Source organism: Hevea brasiliensis, chromosome 5 (genome assembly GCF_030052815.1).
Source record: "Hevea brasiliensis isolate MT/VB/25A 57/8 chromosome 5, ASM3005281v1, whole genome shotgun sequence".
NCBI lineage: Eukaryota > Viridiplantae > Streptophyta > Magnoliopsida > Malpighiales > Euphorbiaceae > Hevea > Hevea brasiliensis.
In genome coordinates, this window is record NC_079497.1 from 109,695,361 (window position 1) to 109,703,006 (window position 7,646).

The window sequence follows — 7,646 nt, forward strand, 5'->3', positions numbered from 1 at the left end:
TAGTGTTAAAGATTGCTTGAACAACATTAAATTAAGTGGGTAGAAAAAGCCACTCTCACGGTTGGGTTGAGGATAAGGTCGTTGCACAACATTTATTATGCAATTGAACCTTTGATTCTTGATGAAGACCTTAAATTAATTTGATTCTGAAAGAATTTTGTGGTAATCTCGATCGCTTGAATTGTTTGTAGGGTCTCTGTTCTGGGTTAAAGATTTCAAATGTTTGCCAGTCAGTCGGAAATCTAAGCAGATGTTTTACGGAAAATATTTTTTTTATTTTATTATATTTTTTAATATTTATAATATTTAAGAAAATTTATTTTTATTTTTAAATTTTAATAATTTTATTAAAATATAAAAATATTTACATATATAAAATAAATAGATATTATTAATTTAATATTACAATTAAACAATAAAAAAATATTTAATTTTATAAAATATTATAAAAAATATATTATATATATAAATTATTTTTCACGGAATAAAAGTAATTCTAATTATGCATTTACTTGGCATCGTTTTCTGATATGACTATTTTTTTTTTTCTAAGTAGAGTTACAAAATTGTGAGCCATATGTATCTGGCATCCCCCTTTCTTTGACTGATTTCACTATAGTTAGATTAAAACTTATAGTACTATTAAGTTAAAATTATAATTATTGAATTAAAATTAGAAAGAAAAACTAGATGTTCTGTAATTTTTTTATAATTTTCTAATAAAATATTAATTTAAATATTAATTAAATTATATTCATATTCTACACGAAATTCCATTAATTTTAAACTCAAGAATCACTAAAAAAGCTTTAATATTTTGTAAGTTATGGCTGTTTGAAGTTAGGGTTCCTGTAAAATCTGATTTGCAGGATATCCGACTTGTGGAGCCCATATCTCCCTTGTTCCTTAATATTTTTGTGTAAATCTAGTATTTAAAATTAACTTCAGAATCTTATGAATCTTTTCCAATTGGCTTTGCATTCATATCTGTTGTAGTTAATGAGTTATGAATTTTACAAAAAAATAGTACGATTCTATCACTTAGAAAAGTTACGATTTATGTAGACCATTCGGCTAGGGTTTTGTTTGATTTATAAATTTTATGATCTTTTATGATATGTAGGCTGTCTTCTGTAATTTTTTTAGGATTTTTAGGCATGTATAACTACTTTTAAAAAATCGGATTTCTTGCTACCGTTAATATGCCAGAATTTAGAAATTGTATATTTATGCATGTTCTTGTATTTTCTTGGGTTTTAATTGATATTTGATCTATTTTTCTGTGTTCTTTTAATTCAAGAAGTGTTATGAAGTGTTTGGATCATGTTAGAAGACTTAGACTATTAGGTAGTTGTAACTAATTAGGAGTCTTAACCCTTTAGGAGACTAGAGTTAGAATCCAATGTAAATTGTTATTAATATTTTCTTTATTTCTTTTATTTTCTTTAGTTTCTTTATTTTTTATTACAAACAAAATTGGTAAATAGCTCTAAGGAAAGTACCAAAGAGGGCATTTGCGTGGAGCTTATATGGAGCTAAACGGGAGTAAGCCAGGGATATCATTGCCATACTAGAAGAGAAGACCCTTTTTTAAGGGTAGCTTGCCCCAATGGCAACTGCATTTATCAACAGGTAAGTAGCTCTAAACTCCTCGAATAACCATTGGCATGAAATTTTAGTAATAATAGAACTTTTATTTGGTAAATTAAAATTAACTTTATTTTTAATTTAACTGACTTTTGCATGTAATTAATTTAAATAAATACTTTCAAAATTAAAATTAATCTTGTTTGTAAATTAAACTAACATTGGCATGTAAAATAAATTTAATTTAATACTTGGTAATTGTAAAATAAATTTGCATGTTAGAAATCTTTATTAGGTTGTGATTGTTTGGGCCTTATGTGATATTAGAATAAATTACACATGTACATAATTAACTTAGTTTAATTATCTTTAGGATAACTTGGTGAAAATTAATTAATTAGGTTAAATAGAAACGTAGGGTTATTTGAAATTGAATTTTTTTGTAAATTAAATTCTCAATAATAAATTAATTTTAGTCATCTGGTAAATATCATTTAAATAATTAGCAATCCCATAGATAGGAATTACTTGTGCATGAAAATTGTGTGTAAATAACAACCCTTTTGTGAATTACTTGCGTGTGTAGGATTAGAATTGTATTTTTTAGGATGAAGTTTAATAAAGGAATGATAAACAAGACTTTTAGAAATATTAGTAGAGGACTGGCACTCGAATTAACGAGGTTAGACCAGGCGTAAGGGGTGCCTAACACCTTTCCCTTATGTACCCACTATCCCGAACCTAGACCTTGGGCTATGGTAATGACGGTTGTGGAAACTTTACAAGGAGTAAGTTGCCATCCATTACCCTCGAAAGAAACACTGAATATGTCCCGGTTATTACCCGGGTGGCGACTCCTGTTTATCTATGCCTTCGTGGCACAAATCCTTAGTGCCGTGGTAGTGTTATGGGAAGACGATACTTACCAGTGATTTGATTCTATTAGGATTGTATGAAGTGCATGTCTAGGAAATGTTGTCTAAGGAAGTGGTACTTAAGTGAGACCATTGTGACTCCACCATCTTTCCTGGGCATTTCGCCTCACGCCCCTCCTACAGTAGTTGTAACTAATTAGGAATCTTAACCCTTTAGGAGACTAGAGTTTGAATCCATTGTAAATTGTTATTAATATTTTCTTTATTTCTTTATTTTCTTTAGTTTCTTTATTTTTTATTATAAACAAAATTGGTAAGTAGCCCTAAGGTAAGTACCAAAGAGGGCATTTGCGTGGAGCTTATATAAAACTAAACGGGAGTAAGCCAGGGATATCATTGCCATACTAGAAGAGAAGACCCTTTTTTAAGGGTAGCTTGCCCCAATGACAACTACATTTACTAACAAGTAAGTAGCTCTAAACTCCTCGAATAACCATTGGCATGAAATTATAGTAATAATAGAATTTTATTTGGTAAATTAAAATTAACTTTGTTTTTAATTTAACTGACTTTTGCATGTAATTAATTTAAATAAATACTTTCAAAATTAAAATTAATCTTGTTTGTAAATTAAACTAACATTGGCATGTAAAATAAATTTAATTTAATACTTGGTAATTGTAAAATAAATTTGCATGTTAGAAATCTTTATTAGGTTGTGATTGTTTGGGCCTTATGTGATATTAGAATAAATTACACATGTACATAATTAACTTAGTTCAATTATCCTTAGGGTAACTTGGTGAAAATTAATTAATTAGGTTAAATAGAAACGTAGGGTTATTTGAAATTGAATTTGTTTGTAAATTAAATTCTCAATAATAAATTAATTTTAGTCATTTGGTAAATATCATTTAAATAATTAGCAACCCCATAGATAGGAATTACTTGTGCATGAAAATTGTGTGTAAACAACAACCCTTTTGTGAATTACTTGCGTGTGTAGGATTAGAATTGTATTTTTTAGGATGAAGTTTAATAAAGGAATGATAAACAAGACTTTTAGAAATATTAGTAGAGGATTGGCACTCGAATTAACAAGGTTAGACCAGGCGTAAGGGGTGCCTAACACCTTTCCCTTACGGTACCACTATCCCGAACCTAGACCTTGGGCTATGGTAATGACGGTTGTGGAAACTTTGCAAGGAGTAAATTGTCATCCATTACCCTCGAAAGAAACACTGAATATGTCATGGTTATTACCTGGGTGGCAACTCCTGTTTATCTATGCCTTCGTGGCACAAATCCTTAGTACCATGGTAGTGTTATGGGAAGATGGTACTTACCAGTGGTTTGATTCTATTAGGATTGTATGAAGTGCATGTCTAGGAAATGCTATCTAAAGAGGTGGTACTTAAGTGAGACCATTGTGACTCCACCATCTTTCCTGGGCATTACCTGGTGCATTTTATATAATTTTAATGGATGATATTTCGCCTCACGCCCCTCCTACAATAGTTGTAACTAATTAGGAATCTTAACCCTTTAGGAGACTAGAGTTAGAATCCATTGTAAATTGTTATTAATATTTTCTTTATTTCTTTTATTTTCTTTAGTTTCTTTATTTTTTATTATAAACAAAATTGGTAAGTAGCCCTAAGGTAAGTACCAAAGAGGGCATTTGCGTGAAGCTTATATGGAACTAAACGAGAGTAAGCCAGGGATATCATTGCCATACTAGAAGAGAAGACCCTTTTTTAAGAGTAGCTTGCCCCAATGACAACTGCATTTACTAACAAGTAAGTAGCTCTAAACTCCTCGAATAACCATTGGCATGAAATTATAGTAATAATAGAATTTTATTTGGTAAATTAAAATTAACTTTGTTTTTAATTTAACTGACTTTTGCATGTAATTAATTTAAATAAATACTTTATAAATTAAAATTAATCTTGTTTGTAAATTAAACTAACATTGACATGTACAATAAATTTAATTTAATACTTGGTAATTGTAAAATAAATTTGCATGTTAGAAATCTTTATTAGGTTGTGATTGTTTGGGCCTTATGTGATATTAGAATAAATTACACATGTACATAATTAACTTAGTTCAATTATCCTTAGGGTAACTTGGTGAAAATTAATTAATTAGGTTAAATAGAAACGTAGGGTTATTTGAAATTGAATTTGTTTGTAAATTAAATTCTCAATAATAAATTAATTTTAGTCATCTGGTAAATATCATTTAAATAATTAGCAACCCCATAGATAGGAATTACTTGTGCATAAAAATTGTGTGTAAACAACAACCCTTTTGTGAATTACTTGCGTGTGTAGGATTAGAATTGCATTTTTTAGGATGAAGTTTAATAAAGGAATGATAAACAAGACTTTTAGAAACATTAGTAGAGGACTGGCACTCGAATTAACGAGGTTAGACCAGGCGTAAGGGGTGCCTAACACCTTCCCCTTATGTTCCCACTATCCCAAACCTAGACATTGGGCTATGGTAATGACGGTTGTGGAAACTCTGCAAGGAGTAAGTTGCCATCCATGACCCTCGAAAGAAACACTGAATATGTCCCGGTTATTACCCGGGTGGCGACTCCTGTCTATCTATGACTTCGTGGCATAAATCCTTAGTACCGTGGTAATGTTATAGGAAGACGGTACTTACCAGTGGTTTGATTCTATTAGGATTGTATGAAGTGCATGTCTAGGAAATGCTGTCTAAGGAGGTGGTACTTAAGTGAGACCATTGTGACTTCACCATCTTTCCTGGGCATTACCTGGTGTATTTTATATAATTCTAATGGATGATATTTCGCCTCACGCCCCCCCGTCCCTACAGTATGTTGCTAAGTGAATACGTGGGTCAGAAGTTCCATTGTATTTCTCGAACTCTGGAACCTTAAACTTCTTGGGGACAACCACATCGGGAACCAATCTCAATGCAGACACATCGACTGATCCATACATGTTCAACCCCTCAATTGCTCGTAACCTTTCTTCAATTAAAGAAAACTTCTCGTCTTCTACTTTTCCCTTTCCTTTGTCAAACGCAGTAGGACCCTGGGGTATCTCATTTCCCATTGAATATTGGAAATTAATGGCCTGAGTAGTGGGAGCAGCTAATGGGACAAGAGAAGTTTAGGCAAAGCTTTGTGTTAATTGTTCCGTAGGGTAATTCTGGTGGGCAGGAAAATTGGGGATAGGCAAGCTAGTGACATTTGGAGGAACTGACAAACTAGCAGACAGAGGCATCGCATATGTGAAAACATCGCCCTCTAGGGGGGTAGAAACATTGTGAACAGCTTGTGGAGGTTGAAAAGTAAAAGCAATTTTGGGTTGTCCCGAGGATCCTAGCATGTAAACCTGAGGGAAATTATCACCAATATGCTGCTTAAAAGTAGCAATATCAGAACGAACAGTTGTGTCGAGAAGATGACCAGATGACTCTGGATTAGCCGTTCCTTTTCCTTTTATAATTTTTGTTAACTCAGCAATCTGATTTTTCAGCTCTATTACTTGTACTTGCAAATCATGATTTTATTCTTGCTCCTCCATTCTCTATTTCCTTGCTCTAGCTTGTGTCCAGTAAATTCTTGTTTGCGTATTAGATTGCTTTACCGGAGTTCCTTTGATCTTAGCAATTTTGATAAATTAATCCCTGAGAAAGCACAATTATGTTAATTTTAAAAATTATTTGAGTCACTTTTTGTTCGCTTCTTATTTGATTAAAGGATATAGTGACAATATCAATTGTCATGTCATTGTTTGTGAGAAAGGGTAATTCAAATCATTCATACATTGGCATCATTCAATAATCACCTCGTATGAATGAAGGGGTCATATGCGTATCCATGATACGTGTCCATGTAACACACATGACCTTTTGCTTAACTTTGATGAGGAAAAATCCCATGGGAATTTTACTATTCATTCATCACTTGAAACATAAGCAAACCCCTAGAATGTAAAGTTTGAGTACAAAAATTGTCACTTTATTACTAAAATCTTATAGCCAGCTAAAAATCAGGATGAGGAAGTTGCTCCCAGAATGATTGACATTTACATAAGTAATTGTAAAATCTCTCATCCTGCTTTACAAAATCAAATGATTCTAATGCATGCTCTGAGTCTTCAAGCAATTCTGCCTTAAGCAAGGCCAAAGCATCTCTCATGCCAAAACTATGTCTGTCACTCTCCTTTGTTCTTCTGCCTATCAGATAATAAAATCCTTTAAATCCCTAACCTGTACTGTGGGTTTATCATACATCAACTTCCTCATGGTGAGCTGTAACTTACAATTCGATTTTTCTTTCTTCAGTTGCTCTAATTCACACTTGAACGCCATGACTTCTTGCTGCCTTGCCCTCGATTCCATCCTTGCTTTCTTTCTTAATCTTGCTACTTCACCCTGAGCCTCTTCTAGCTGATACTAGACATCACAAAGTTATTTTTGATATCCTTCTTCAACTTCCATACACTTATTCCTCCATTTTTGAACTTCTTGATTTTTCTCTTGAGTCAATTCTCCCTTTTGCTTGTCCAGTGCCTTGATCATTTTTTTCCTAAATTGTTCTATCCTCTGTTCCTTTTCTAATTCAAACTGCTGAAGTCGTTCCAGGACATTACAGAACTTCTGAGTTAATTCTTCATATTGCAATTTTGATTGTTCCATTTGAGCCTTCAAACTTTGATTCTCAGAGACCAAATCTTGATAATAAGACTCACACCTGCCCCTAGCTTCTTCATAACAATCCTCAATGTGATTGTCTTGCAGAGCCCTGCTTTCTGAATTGATGAAATTTGGAGTGAAATATCCATTGCCTCTTTGCTTTCTTTAAATGGGATATTCCACTGTCATACTTTCTCCCTTAGGTCCCCGACTCATTAAAGTCAATTTCTTCCAAGCTCCTCATATTGCATTCAATTCTTTGACTTTTTCCTCTTTGCTGTAAAAGTGCACTTCCAAGAAATTTTTTGTTCTAGGAATAAACTGGTGAGAAGCAAACTGTCTCATTATTAGGGCTGGTGAGTAACCAGAACATCTTGTGACCCCTATCAATGGGATAAATTGATAATCCCCTGCTCTGAAGATGAAAGGATCAGATGTGTGCCAAAGCTTACTCCAAGGATAATTCTGGCTATTGTAACTCAAGATGATTTCTTGCCACAC